The sequence below is a fragment of the Bos indicus genome, chromosome X (genome assembly GCF_029378745.1).
Source record: "Bos indicus isolate NIAB-ARS_2022 breed Sahiwal x Tharparkar chromosome X, NIAB-ARS_B.indTharparkar_mat_pri_1.0, whole genome shotgun sequence".
Lineage (NCBI taxonomy): Eukaryota > Metazoa > Chordata > Mammalia > Artiodactyla > Bovidae > Bos > Bos indicus.
In genome coordinates this window covers 868,098-884,286 of record NC_091789.1, presented here as the reverse complement: position 1 = coordinate 884,286, position 16,189 = coordinate 868,098, and the positions used below count along the sequence as shown (strand labels likewise).

Below are 16,189 nucleotides of genomic sequence, written 5' to 3'. Positions count from 1 at the left end.
AACAGTTCTACTGTATGCTATTGGTCACATAGGCTAACTTTGGTACAGTGTGGGAAGGTACTATCTAACAGTTTGCATATCAGAAAGTGAGGAGCATGTGGTGTCATCTTGGAGGCTGACTATCACACATATCAAATGAGATCTGAAACAGATTAGCACAGAACTATTGTTGGCTTGTTTGCTATGAGACATAAAAATTATGCAAAATTTTAAAAAATTATATATACCTCTCATAAAATTTATAAGAATTATATATCCCTCATAAAATTATAAAATTTTTATCTCTTATACAAACTATATCTCATAAGAATTATATCTCATAAAAAATCTCATAAAAATTATATATAGTTCTCTTATAAAAAGTTCAGACTTTCAGAAACACATCATCAAGATAGAGTATATTATGATATGAGTAATAATATGTATTTAAAATACTTTAGCAGCAATAATAATAACAAAAAAAGGATAGATAAAGCAAGTGAGGCAATATTAAAGATTGTTGAATATTGGTGATGGGCATAGGGAGTGCATCATCTTTTTTATGTAGGCTTGAAATGTTTCCTCTAAAATTTTATCTTTTTATTCTTTTGTAATAACTTAAATCTAGACAGTGTATTAAAAAGCAGAGACATCACTTTGCTGACAAAGGTCCATCTAATCAAAGCTATGGTTTTTCCAGTAGTCATGTATGGATGTTCGAGTTGGACTCTAAAGAAAGAAAGAAAGAAAGTGAAGTCTCTCAGTCATGTCCAACTCTTTGCGACCCCATGCACTGTAGCCTACCAGCCTCCTCCCTCCATGGGATTCTCCAGGCAAGAGTACTGGAGTGGGTTGCCATTTCTTTCTCCAGGGGATCTTCCCCACCCAGGGATTGAACCTGGGTCTCCCACATTCCAGGCAGATGCTTTAACCTCTGAGCCACCAGGGAAGCCCGAAAAGAACTATATGACTATATGACTACAGGGACTATAAAGAAAGCTTAGTGCCATATATCAACATGAATCCACCACAGGTAAACACGTGTTCCCCATCCTGAACCCTCCTCCCTCCTCCCTCCCCGTACCATCCCTCTGAGTCACTCCAGTGCACCAGACCCAAACATCCAGTATTGTTCATCAAACCTGGACTGGTGACTCATTTCGATATTGTAAAGTTAAAAAATAAAATAAAATGAAATGAAAAAAAAAAGTTGGCTTAAAGCTCAACATTCAGAAAACTAAAAAAAAAGAAAAGAAAGCTTAGTGCCAAAGATTTGAGGCTTTTGAACTGTGGTGTTGGAGAAGACTCTTGAGAGTCCCTTGGACTGCAAAGAGATCATACCAGTCAATCCTAAAGGAGATCAATCCTGGGTATTCATTGGAAGGACTGATGCTGAAGCTCAAACTCCAGTACTGTGGCCACCTGATGCAAAGAGCTGACTTATTGGGGAAGACCCTGCTGCTGGGAAAGATTGAAGGCAGGAGAAGGGGACAAGAGAGAATGAGATGATTGGATGGCATCACCAACTCAATGAGCATGAGTTTGAGCAAACTCGAGGAGATGGTGAAGGATGGAAGCCTGGCATGCTGTAGTCCAAGGGGTCACAAAGAGCTGGACATGACTGAGCAACTGAAAAACAAATAACTTCATTTTTAATTTATATTGTAGTATAGATGATTTACAACATTGTGTTAGTTTCAGGTGTACAGCAAAGTGAATCAGTTATACACACACACACACACACACACACACACCCTCTTTTTTAGATTCTTTTCCAACATAGGACATTACAGAATATTGAGTAGCATTCCCTGTGCTATACAGTAGGTCCTCACTAGTCATCAGTTTTATACATAGCAGTGTGCATATGTTCATCCCAATCTCCCAATTTATCCCTCCCCACTTCTTCCCCTTTTTCTCCTTTTCTTTATTTTCTTGGGCTCCAAAATCACTGTAGATGGTGACTGCAGCCATGAAATTCAAAGACGCTTGCTCCTTGTAAAAAAAGCTATGACCAACCCAGATAGCATTAAAAAGCAGAGACATTACTTTGCCAACAAAGGTCCATCTAGTCAAAGCTATGGTCTTTCCAGTAGTCATGTATGGATGTGAGAGTTGGACTATAAGGAAAGCTTCAGTCAGTTCAGTTTAGTCGCTCATTCATGTCCGACTCTTTGCGACCCCATGAATCGAAGCACGCCGGGCCTCCCTGTCCATCACTAACTCCCGGAGTTCACTCAAACTCACGTCCATTGAGTCGGTGATGCCATCCAGCCATCTCATCCTCTGTTGTCCCCTTCTCCTCCTGCCCTCAATCCCTCCCAGCATCAGAGTCTTTTCCAATGAGTCAACTCTTTGCATGAGGTGGCCAAAGTACTGGAGTTTCAGCTTTAGCATCATTCCTTCCAAAGGAAAGCTTAGTGTCGAAGAATTGATACTTTTGAACTGTGGTGTTGGCGAAGACACTTGAGAGGCCTTGGACTGCAAGGAGATCCAACCAGTCCATCCTAAAGGAAATCGGTCTTGAATACTTATTAGAAGGACTGATGTTGAAGATGAAACTCCAATACTTTGGCCACCTGATGGGAAGAACTGACTCTTGGAAAAGACCCTGATACTGGGAAAGATTGAAGGCAGGAGGAGAAGGGGATGAAAAAGGATGAGATAGTTGGATGGCATCACTGACTCGATGGACATGAGTTTGAGGAAGCTCCAGGAGTTGATGATGGACAGGGAAGCCTGGCATGCTGCAGTCCATGGGGTCATAAAGAGTCGGACATGACTGAGTGACTGAACCGAACTGAACTTCTCCCCTGGTAACCATAAATTTGTTTTCTACATCTGTGACTCTAATTCTGTTTCATAAATAAGTTTATTTGTACCATGTTTTTTCAATTCCGCACATAAACTCTAACATTTTTAAATCAACATTTACAATGTGCCAGAAACAGAATCCTTTGTAATTTTTTAAACTTGGGGAACTATTTAGATATCAACTTAAAAATGTGTACGAGTACCTTTTTTTTTTTTTTCAAATTTCTCTTAAGGGTTATGCAAACAAAATATAAACAAAGACTACTGACCAAAAAAGGGTGAAATTTCTTTTGCCTTTGAATAAGTATCTGAAGCCCAAACCTGAGAACAAAGGACAGTTAAATTCTTGACATTTTAAGAAGGGCCTCCAAGGTGGCTCAGATGGCAAAGAATCTGCCTGCAATGCAGGAGACTTGGGTTCAATCCTTGGGTCAGGGAGATTCCCTGGAGAAAGGAATTGCTACCCACTTCAGTATACTTGCCTGAAGAATTCCATAGACAGAGGAGTCTGGCTACATTCCATGGGGTTGCAAATAGTTGGACACAACTAAGTGACTAGAACTTTCCCTTTTCATTTTCCAAGACCAAATCCATAATTGGGGTCAGATATCTCTTACAGTTATTAGAAAAAAGCTGCTGAAATGACTCTGTTAGCCTAAAGTATCTCAGGAGGCCAATGGCAAAGTCTATAAGAGGAAAAGACTAAAGAGAGGTAAGATAAGTCAGCATTTAGTAAGCACCTTAACAGCAAATGGGCTTCCCCAGTGGCTTAGCAGTAAAGAATCCACCTGGCAATAAGAGATGTAGGTTCAATCTCTAGGTCAGGAAGATCTGTTGAAGAAGGAAATGGCAACCCACTCAAGTATTCTTGCCTGGAGAATCCCATGGACAGAGAAGCTTGGTGTGTTACAGTCCATGGGGTTGCAAAGAGATGGACATGACTGAAGCGACTTAGCACTTAATGTCAAGTTACATCAGCTTTTCTCTTTCCTACACCTGAAGGTATAGGAGATAATTATCTTACTCCTTGGCATGATGCTGGTTACAGCCTGCTTGTCACACTGTTGTAGGAGTGTAGTGAATGAGTAGTGAGGGACCTTATGGGAGAGCTTGGCATGCACCACTTGGAGTGTGAGTAGTATATGGAGACACAGCTATTGTTGCCTGCATCTCTACTAGAAATGTCTGCCATGCAGAGATAAAAGAAGGGTTATTTCTTTAGACTATACTACAAAGCTACAGCCATTAAGACAGTTTGGTACTGGCACAAAGAGAGAAATATAGATCAATGGAACAAAATAGAAATCCCAGAGATAAATCCATGCACCTATGGACACCTTATTTTGACAAAGGAGGTAAGAGCATACAATGGAGAAAAGACAATCTCTTTAACAAGTGGTGCTGGGAAAACTGGTCAACCACTTGTAAAAGAATGAAACTAGAATACTTTCTAACACCATACACAAAAATAAACTCAAAATGGATAAAAGGTCTAAATGTAAGACCAGAAACTATAAAACTCCTAGAGAAAAATATAGGCAAGACACTCTCTGACATAAATCACAGGAGAATCCTCTATGACCCACCTCCCAGAGTAATGGAAATAAAAGCAAAAGTAAACAAATGGGACCTAATTAAACTTAAAAGCTTTTGCACAATGAAGGAAACTATAAGCAAGATGAAAAGACAGCCTTCAGAATGGGAGAAAATAATAGCAAACGAAGCAACTGGCAATTACTCTCAAAAATATATAAGCAGCTCCTGCAGCTCAATTCCAGAAAAATAAACGACTCAATCAAAAAAAGGGCCAAAGAACTAAACAGACAGTTCTCCAAAGAAGACATACAGATGGCTAACAAACACATGAAAAGATGCTCAACATCAGTCATTATCAGAGAAATGCACATTGAAACCACAATGAGGTACCATCTCATGCCGGTCAGAATGGATGCTATCAAATATTCTACAAACAGTAAATGCTGGAGAGGCTGTGGAGTAAAGGGAACCCTCTTACACTGTTGCTGGGAATGCAAGCTAGTACATCCACTATGAGAGCAGTGTGGAGGTTCCTTAAAAAACTGGAAAGAGACGTGCCATATGACCCAGCAATCTCACTGCTGAGCATACACATTAAGGAAACCAGAATTGAAAGAGACACGTGTACCCCAATGTTCATTGCAGCACTGTTTACAATATCCAGGACATGGAAGCAACCTAGATGTCCATCAGCAGATGAATGGATAAGAAAGCTGTGGTACATATACCCGATGGAATATTCAGTTAAGTTCAGTTCAGTCGCTCAGTCATGTCCGACTCTTTGCAACCCCATGAATCGCAGCACGCCAGGCCTCCCTGTCCATCACCAACTCCCAGAGTTCACTCAAACTCACGTCCATCGAGTTGGTAATGCCATCCAGCCATCTCATCCTCTGTTGTCCCCTTTTCCTCCTGCCCCCAATCCCTCCCAGCATCAGAGTCTTTTCCAATGAGTCAACTCTTGGCATGAGGTGGCCAAAGTACTGGAGTTTCAGCTTTAGCATCATTCCTTCCTAAGGACACCCAGGACTGATCTCCTTCAGAATGCACTGGTTGGATCTCCTTGCAGTCCAAGGGACTCTCAAGAGTCTTCTCCAACACCACAGTTCAAAAGCATCAATTCTTTGGTGCTCAGCTTTCTTCACAGTCCAACTCTCACATCCATACATGACTACTGAAAAAACCATAGCCTTGACTAGACGGACCTTTGTTGGCAAAGTAATGTCTCTGCTTTTTACTATGCTGTCTAGGTTGGTCATAACTTTCCTTTCAAGGAGTAAGCGTCTTTTAATTTCAGGGCTGCAGTCACCATCTGCAGTGATTTTGGAGCCAAGGAAAATAAAGTCTGACACTGTTTCCACTGTTTCCCCATCTATTTCCCATGAAGTGATGGGACCGGATGCCATGATCTTCGTTTTCTGAATGTTAAGCTTTAAGCCAATCTTTTCACTCTCCTCTTTCACTTTCATCAAGTGGATTTTTAGTTCCTCTTCACTTTCTGTCATAAGGGTGGTGTCATCTTACTCAGCTATTAAAAAGAACACAACTGAATAAGTTCTAAGGAGGTGGATGAAACTGGAGCCTATTATACAGAGTGAAGTAAGTCAGAAAGAGAAACACCAAAACAGTATACTAACACATACATATGGAATTTAGAAAGATGGTAATGACGACCCTATATGCGAGACAGCAAAAGAGACACAGATGTAAAGAACAGACTTTTGGACTCTGTGGGAGAAGGTTATGGTTGGATGATTTGAGAGAATAGCGTTGAAACATGTATATTATCATATGTGAAATAGATCACCAGTCCAGGTTTGACGCATGAGACGGGGTGCTCAGGGCTCATGCTCTGGGATGACCCAGAGGGATGGGGTGGGGAGGGAGGGTGGAGGTGGATTCAGGATGGGAAACACATGTACACCCGTGGCTGATTCATGTCAATATAAGGAAAAAACCACTACAATATTGTAAAGTAAGTAGCCTCCAATTAAATTAAATAAATTAACCCTAAAAAGGGAAGGGTCATTTCATGATAAGAAAAGTAGTAAATTCATCAAGAGAATATAATAAATAATCATAAATATTTATACATCAAATAACAGAGCTTCAAAACACATGAAGCATAATGTCATTATTTACAGGCAGCAAAACTGGGTACATAGATAACACAAAAAGACATAAAGAAGAATTATTACAATTAACAAACCAATTACCAAAGAAACTATATACAGGATCAATGTATGATCTTTTCCAATTTCGCTATTCTGGTGGGTATATAATGGTATCACATTGTAGTTTTAATTAACATTTGCAGGGTGACATTTTAACATATTTATTGACTATTTAGAAATGTCCTGTATAAGTCTTTTGCCCATTTTTCTGTCAGATTGTCTGTCCTTTTTCTTTATTGACTTGTAGTAGTTCCTTATATAATCTGTATGTGAGTGGTATGGTTCAGTTGCTAAGTTGTTTCTGACTCTTGCAACCCCATGGACTCTAGCCTACCAATCTCCTCTGTACATGGGATTCTTTGGGCAAGAGTACTGTAGTGGCTTGCCATTTCCTTCTCCAGGGGATCTCCCTAACCCAGGGATCAAACCTGTGTCTCCTGCATTGCAGGCAGATTCTTTACCTACTGAGCCACCAGGGAAGCCCATATAATCTGTATGAGTCCTTTGATAGACATACACATAGCAAATATTAGAGGAGTTTTGCCAGTACAGCCAGAACAAAGAGGGGATGCCCTGTAGTGTTCTTGGTAGGAAAGGGAGAGTCCTCAAACAGAATACTAACCAGTACTCCATAGTACTGGGGTGTACAGAAAAGGGCCTCAGCTGTTCCCTTGAATCTACACAAAGGATTATATGGTACAGGAGAGACAAATACAGTGGGGCTACCTAGGCAGCCAATAAATTAGGAAATATCTGAACCAGAGAAGTTATTGGGCTGTGGATCTACAACATTTTATCAGCCAGATAGAAGGCTCAGAGAGGTTACACTGTACTATGTACACTGCCCCACCCTCCACAAAGCCGAAAGAAAAAAGCAAAAATGCCTGTGTTGGGCATTACCATTATTTATCAGTCCTCAAAGTCTTTTGATCTCTTGGGCCTCCCTAGTAGCACAGCAGGTAAAGAATCTGCCTGCAATGTGGGAGACCTTGGTTTGATCTCTGGGTTGGGAAGATCCCCTGGAGAAGGGAAAGGCTACCCACTCCTGTATTCTGGCCTGGAGAATTCCATGGACTGTATAGTCCATGGGGTCGCAAAGAGACACAACTGAGCAACTTTCACTTTACTTTGACCTCTGGACACATGAAACAGTTGTGCATTGAAGTTGTGTGATGTGGCCCTGTGGTGTGAACTGGTCACATCACACAGTGGTGTGATGTGGCCAGTTTTCATTTCACACACAATGGTGTGAAATGAAATGTGGGCAGAAATTGCGTGCATGTCTTCTATATTGAAGGATATAATTGCCAGTGTTTGGTGCTACAGCCTGCTTTTGCCCATTGCAGTACCTGTAGAAGCATTTATTATTGAGATACCATATTGATTGACACATCCTAGAATGTTGAGCCAACATATAGAGGAGTATGAACTGAAGTGTCACCTAGACTCCTGAAGACTTTGTAAGATTATTGAAAAAGGTTTGTTTTTTTTTTTTTCCCCCACAAGACATTGAGATTTTGGAGTTGTTTATTACTGTAACAGAGTCTAGAAAATCCTGTTACTCCATTAATGATGGATTAGCAAAAGTCAGCAGCAAGTGATAGAATACTTGTTATGGGAGATGATCCATGCAATCTCTCTTATTTTTCCATCTCTCAATCTTAAAGAAGTTTTGCTTGAGGAGGAAGAAGTCCAGTTTCCTGTCAGTGGTGGAGAGATGTCTCTTGCTATCACTTTGAGGAAAGCATTGAATCCAATATGAGAGTCAGTATTGGAGTTTTTAAGTTAGATGACTTATGAAAATTACTGAAATTGGGTAGTGATCAGAAAGCTACAGCATCTTGTCAAGATAGTTTTAAGGTATTTGTCACCTACTATGGAAGGAATATCAGAAGTAGCACAATTGGGACCAATGATGAGAGAGAACAAAATTTCTATAATTGTAACCCACCAAGATCAGAGTGATCATGATCAGTAAACTAGTTATATCTCCTACAAAATTAAAGAACACACTATATACAAAAATAATGATTAATAGTATCTACCTTTCTGTTTCTACCATCTGAAGAGTAGGTACCATTTCTTACATTTCTCAGTTGAAACTTCAGAGTGCCCACCACAGTGTTTTTGTTTGTTTGTTTGTTTCAGTTGCTAAGTCATGTCTGACTCTTTGCGACCCCATGAACTGCAGCACACCAGGCTTCCTTGTCCTTCACCATCTCCGGAAATTTGCTCAAACTCATGTCCATTGAGTCGATGATGCCATCCAACTATCCCATCCTCTGTCGCCCCCTTCTCCTCCTGCCCTCAACCTTTCCCAGCATCAGGGTCTTTTCCAATGTGTCAGCCCTTCCCACCGGATAGCCAAAGTATAGGAGCTTTAGCTTCAGCATCAGTTCTTCCAATGAATATTTAGGGTTGATGTCCTTTAGGATTGACTGGCTTGATATCTTTGTTGTCCAATGGACCCTCAAGAGTCTTCTCCAGCACCACAGTTCGAAAGCATCAGTGTTTTTTAGATTATGTCTAACTAAATATTTATGACATATTTTACTAAAGGACAGGAGCTCTCAGGATCCAAACTATTTACAGAATAGTCAAATTACAGGTATTAATACAACATCTCACTTATCACTTACGTTCAGTTTACTTAGAGTAAATCCTTAGTGTTTTCTGCTTAATTATTTTTTTATTTTTGGCTGTGCTGGGTCTTCATCGCTGCGCAGGCTTTTCTCTAGTTGAGGAGAGTGGGGGCTGCTCTCTAGTTGTGGTGGATTCTCTTGTTGTGGAGCACAGGCTCTAGTCCCTCAGGCTCAGCTGCAAGTATGTAGCTTAGGTGTTCTAGAGTGAAGGCTGTATGGCTGTGGCACATGGGCTTAGGTGCTCTGGGGCATGTGGGATTTTCCCTGACCAAGGATCAAACCCCTGTGCCCTGCACTGGCAGGCAGATTCTTATCCACTGTACCACCAGGAAGTCCACGTTTCCTGCTTTTAATACTTTGTTCTTGTTTGAGATTTCCATTATTTTCATCTGTGGGTTTACACTGTCCTCTCTTGATTTTGTACTCCTGTTTCTATCTGCCAATCTAGGCTATTTCTCTCATCTCCTAAGGCATTTGAGGAAATGTTGTCCTTCCTGAGTATCTGCTTCTCACCAAACCCCCTCCCCTCACCACCCTCCCCTACCATTTCATAAACACTCCTCAACTCAGTGGCATGCACAGCCTTAGTACAGACTATCCCTGAGTTTGCTCTTTCTCTTGAGACACATCTCACCTCCCTGAACTGTCCCTTCTCCATACATATATGTTTCTCTTGCCCCTCTTATTCCTTGCTAACTAGCAATTCTACCATCCTCCAGTGCGTAGGCACACACATTCTCTGGTCCTATCCGAGCTGAGATTACTCTCAAAATGACATGTGATTTTAAAGCCAGGGTTGATGGATTCAAGCAGATAATAAAAATCTCTAATTACAGCTAATGAAAATTTGTATGGAACTTTTCAATTTTCTCAATCATTTCACAGTCTAGAAGTTATATTTAGTCACAGAGATTAAAGCATATTCTTGAATCTTGTATACTCCTTGAAAAGACTCCAATTGTAATTTAAAATAAATCTAGATGAAATATTCACTGCCAGTATCATGCTATTTTCTTTTAATGTCAATTTCCCCTATATTTCTAGTTTATAAAATAATTCTAAACAATTTGTAAATATTAATTGTGGTTTTAATGCAGTTGAGTCAACTTATTTTTGGAGTTACTCTTATAGCTTGAATAAAAAGTCACTGAATTTAAAAATGGTAAATATAAACTATATTGTATCTTATTTTTCCATTTGTTTTCCTATCTTTTAAAAATTTTCTTCCTCCACTGTTTTGGTGAGCTAGACATCCACTCTACCTCTTTGCTGCAATTCAAGGAACTGCCACCAGGTGTATGACAGCACTGCTATTAGTTGAAATTGGCTCAAGAAGTTCTTTTGTCACTTGTGAGAAAAGGAAATTAATATACATGACCTAGATTATGTTTTAAAATATGCTTGATATAGTAACACAAAAGTGTTAATGTACTAATCATATCTATTAACTCACAACTGCAGAAGAAAATCAGCTGATAAGTGCTTCATAGGGTTGGCAACCTAGAAAACCAGCCTCTGAGAAATAAATAAGACAATAAGGCAAAAAAATATAAGATTTTACAAACATGCTATAGTAGACAGGTTCACCTATATGTCAAATAGTACTCCAAAAGGCAGTACCTCAAGAAAATAGGATGATAAAACTATAATTCCAGGATTGTTTTGAGTAGTTCTGATGCATAAGTCTGTACTAAAAACATAGCAGATTATGTAGCATAAGAAAAATGGGAGACTGAAGGAAAAGCTAAAAGCTAAAGTTTCAAATGGGTCACTGAGAATTCAAGCTCCTGCACCCTGTTTTAATCCTCTTAATATCAAAATGTCCTTTCACACAACAACTTTAAGCCTAATTTTTGCTAGATAAACAGCAATTAGTGATTTAGAGAACTGCTCTCTAAACATTTTTAATCATGCACCCTGCTGCTTATAAGTTGCTTCAGTTGTGTCCGACTCTGTGCGACCCCATGGACTACAGCCCACCAGGCTCCTCTGTCCATGGGATTTTCCAGGCAAGAGTACTGGAGTGGGGTGCCATTGTCTTCTCCAAATCATGCACCCAGATCAGTTTAAAAAAAATAGTTCAGGAAGACAGGATGGAGGAGGAGTAGGTAGACGTGGAGTACATCTCTCTCCACAGATACATCAGGAATACACCTTCAGACACAGTGCATGCAGAACACCAGCTGAGAGTGGCAGGAGTACTTGACCAGAGGAAAAGAATATATAGAACCACGCAAAACTCCATAGGACTAAGAAACTAGAGGGGAAAACAGGAGCATTAGTAGGACTGGACCTGCCCTCTGCAGGTGGGGGAACTGAAGCAGGAGTCTGACCCCCACATTGGGGCAGTTGTCTGAATCAGGGAAGAAACACTTACAGCTTAAAGTGAAACAGCTGATCTGTAGCAGCCTAAATGGAATGAGAATCAGACAGTCCTTGCCACAGCCATACGTACCCCTGACAGGGACGCAGGTCTCCTGGAAGATGCAGTAGCTTGGAGCTGGATTTTAGGGATTGTGGAGCAGTCCCAGGGCTAGGGCTGCTGTTGACTGTGGAGAGACGGATTGGATCAAGGGGATGTGAGGGAGGAGACTGTGGTGGGAAATGCCTGTGGAGGAAAGCCAGACAGCCATGGAAGCAAGGCGATACTGCTGAGTCATGCATAGGGGGTGGAGCCATCACCATAGCCTCTCTCTCCCCACACACACCAGCATCAGCAGCTGAACAATAGAGAGGCTGGCCCATCACATGCCTGACACACTGAATTACAGAGCAGGACCCCAACCAGGGTGCTCCTTTAGGTGACTGATGTGCCGATCTACATGACCCCAGTCAGGGGGGACCCTCTATGTGCCTGATGTGCTGAACAACAGATTGGCCAAAGAGGCCTTCTGATTGCCAGCCACAAGAGGCTCAAAAAAACCTCTGATAGGGTCATAACTCCTGCAGTAGAAGTCTGTGTCCCTGTACACTTGGCACCACCAGGGTCCCTGCAATCCAAGCAGCTGTGCCACCTTCATGCTCAACTCTCACTGGGGCAGAGCTGCCACAGGCAAAAAAATGTCTTGTGTCTATGTCACTTCAGTAGTGTCAGACTCTTTGCAACCCTATAGACTGTGGCCTGCCAGGCTTCTCTGTCAGGGATGGTGGTTCTCCAGGGAAGAATGTTGGAGCGTATTGGCCAATACTGGTTGCCATACCCTTTTAGAGCATTATATGTCCTGCTGCCCTAGCCGCCAACACCCCTGAGTACCTGGTGCTGCCAGAAGCCCTGCGATCAAGCAGCTACACCACCTCCACACCTGGCCCTCACAGGGGCAAACCCAAGTCCTCCAAAGCAGCCTCAGGAACAAACCCCAGTGGATGATCCACATGCAGAGGTGGAAATAAAACTACAATTGAAACCCAGGGGCAGTGTGCCTAAGGTAGAAGACCCAAAACCTTCCCACCAACTGTACAAACTGCAGATTAAATCCACATGATCAAGTAGGCAGACTTTGTGTTTATGGAATATATAAAAGGTCACTGAGAGCTCCCATAAAATAAAACTCACTAGTTTTGATAGCTATGGACACTGGAGGCAAGAACACACAGGAGTAGGACCAGATTAGAATTTAAGCTAAGCGCATAGCAGGTCCAGAGATCAGCACAGTGTTGAAGGACATTCTAGGGAGGTGAGGTGGACTATGACTCCCAGTGAGGGAAAGGACTTTGACACCAATGACTCGAGAAAAACATATATTATTCTTATATTTTGACTTGTTCTGTAGATTCTTTTGGACTTTTTTTTCTTACCCCCCCCCCCCACCCCGTTGTAGTTGTTGATTTTACTGGAAGTGTGAAATCTTATTAAGCTTTTGAGCTTTTATTTTTTTCTCAGTCACATTCTTTATTGTTGTTATAAACCTCTGCCTCTGCATTGGGCTTTGGCTGTTCTGTGGAGTTTTCCGTTTTCTCCCTATTTTTTCTTGCTTCTTCTGTTTTTTTTTTTTATAATTTTAATTTAAAATTTTTTTAAAAACCTATTATATTTTTTCTACATTTATTCCTTTGTTTGCTTTTCCTACTGTTCTTTTCCCCTTGCAGTTAATCTTTAATGTATATAAATCTTCTTCAACTCCAAACAAGAAAATGGCAATAGGAACATATATATCAATAATTACTTTACGTGTAAATGGATTTAATGCTACAACCAAAAGACACAGGCAGGCTGAATGGATACAAAAACAAGACCCATATTTATGGTGTCTACAAGAAACTCACTTCAGACCTCAAGATGCATATAGACTGAACGAGAGGATGGAAAAATATGTTCCAAGCAAATGGGAAGCAAAAGAAAGCTGGAGTAGCAATCCTCATATGAGACAAAATAGATTTTAAAATAAAGAAGATTACAAGAGATAAGGAAGGACACTACATAATGATCAAGGGATCAATCCAAGAGGAAGACATAACAACTGTAAATATCTATGCACCCTACATAGGAGCACCTCAATACATAAGACTAACACTAACAGACATAAAAGGAGAAATTGACATTAACACAGTAATAGTAGGAGACTTTAACACCCCACTCATACCAATGGCTAGATCATCAAAATAGAAAATTAATAAGAAAACAAAAGTCTTAAATGATACATTAGATGAGATGGATCTCATTGATATCTTCAGGACATTCCATCCAAACGCAGAAGAATACACCTTCTTCTCTGCACATGGAACATTCTCCAGGATAGACCACATTTTACATCACAAAATCAAGCCTCAATAAATTTAAGAAACTTGAAATTGTATCAAGCATCTTCTCCGACCACAATACTACGAGACTAGATATCAATTACAAGAAAAAAGCTTATAAACACAAACACATGGAGATTAAGCAATACATTTCTAAACAAACAAGAGGTTACTGAAGAAATCAAAAGGGAAATCAAAAAATTTCTAGAAACAAATGACAATGAAAACATGACAACTCAAAACCTATGGGATGCAGAAAAAGCAGTTCTAAGAGGGAAGTTTATAGCAATACAATCCTACCTCAAGAAACAAGAAAAACATCAAATAGACAACCTAACTTTACACCCAAAACAACTGGAAAAAGAAGAACAAAAGCACCCAAAATTAGTAGAAGGAAAGAAATCATAAATATCCCAGGAGAAATAAATGAAAAAGAAGTGAAAATAAACAATAGTAAACATTAATAAAACTAAAAGCTGGTTCTTTGAAAAGATAAACAAAATTGACAAGCCTTTAGTCAGACTCATCAAGAAAAAAGAGAGCATAATCAAATAAACAAAATTAGAAATGAAAAAGGAGAAGTTACAACAGACAATGTAGAAATACAAAAGATTATGAGACTCTTATGAACAACTATATAGCAATAAAATGGGTAACCTGGAAAAAATGGAAAGATTCTTACGAAACTTCAATCTTCTAAGACCAAACCAGGAAGTAATAGAAATTATGAACAACTGAATTACAAGCACTGAAATTGAAGCTGTTATAAAAAACCTTCCAAAAAACAAAAGCCTAGGACCAGATGGCCTCACAGAATTCTATCAAACATTTAGAGAAGAGTTAATGCCTATTCTCCTAAAACTCTTTTAAAAAATTGCAGAAGAAGGAACACTTTCAAACTCATTTACGAGGCCACCATCACCTTGATACCAAAACCAGACAAAGACAACACACAAAAAGAAAACTACAGGCCAATATCACTGAACATAGATGCAAAAATCCTCAACAAAATTTTAGCAAACAGAATTTAGCAACACATCACAAAGCTCATACACCATGATCAAGTTAGGTTTATTTCAGGGATGCAAGGATTCTTCAATATATACAAATAAATCAATATGATACATCATATTAACAAATTGAAATATTAAAAACCATATGATAATCTCAATAGATGCAGAAAAAGCCTTTGAAAAAATTCAGCACCCGTTTCAAAAAACTGGGCATAGAAGGATAGTACCTCAACATAGTAAAGGCCATATATGATAAGCCTACAACAAATATTATTTTCAAAGGTGAAAAACTGAAAGCATTCCCCCTAAGATCAGGAGCAAAACAAGGGTGTCCACTTTCACCACTATAATGCAACATAGTTCGGGAAGTCCTAGCCACAGGAATCAGAGAAGAAAGAGAAATAAAAGGAATCCAGATTGGAAAAGAAGAATTAAAGCTCTCACTGTTTGCAGATGACATGATACTGTACATAGAAAACCCTAAAGATCATATCAGAAAATTACTAGAGCTAATTAGTGAATTTAGCAAAGTTGCAGGATGCAAAATCAATACACAGAAGTCATTTGCAACTCTATATACTAATAATGAATAATCAGAAAGAGAAATTAAGGAATAAATACCATTCACCATTCCAATAAAAAGAATTAAATATCTAGGAATAAACTTATCTAAGTAGACAAAAGAAGTGTACACAGAAAATTATAAGACACTAATGAAAGAAATCAAAGGCAACACAAACAGATGGAGAGATATTCCATGTCCCTGGGTAGGAAGAATCAATATTGTGTAAATATGACTATACTACGAAATGCAATATACAGATTTAATGTGATCCCTATCAAATTATCAATGGCCTTTTTCTCAGAACTAGAAAAAAATTTTTCACAATTCATATGGAAACACAAAAGACCCCGAATAGTCAAAGCAGTCTTGAGAAAGAATGGAGCTGGAGGAATCAACCTTCCTGATTTCAGATTATACTACAAAGGTACCGTCATCAAAGCAGTATGGTACTGGCACAAAAACAGAAATATAGACCCATAGAACAAGAGTAACAGAAACAAAAACAGAAGTAAACAAGTGGGACCTGATTAAACTTTTTAAGCTTTTGCACAGCAAAGGAAACTATAAGCAAGGTGAAAAGACAACCCTCAGAATGGGAGAAAATAATACCAAATGAAACAACTGACAAAGGATTAATTTCCAAAATAAACAAGTAGTTCATATAACTCAATGCCAGAAAAACAAACAGCCCAATCAGAAAGTGGGAAAAAGACCTTAACAGACATTTCT

The 16,189-nt window shown here is 39.6% G+C and overlaps 1 non-coding gene across 1 annotated transcript; it reads right to left on the bottom strand.

Annotated features, from left to right (window-relative positions):
* Positions 1–856: 856 nt before the first annotated feature.
* Positions 857–928, bottom strand: TRNAS-GGA (transfer RNA serine (anticodon GGA)). The gene has a single exon. It is a non-coding gene; the product is annotated as a tRNA-Ser (tRNA).
* Positions 929–16,189: the final 15,261 nt, after the last annotated feature.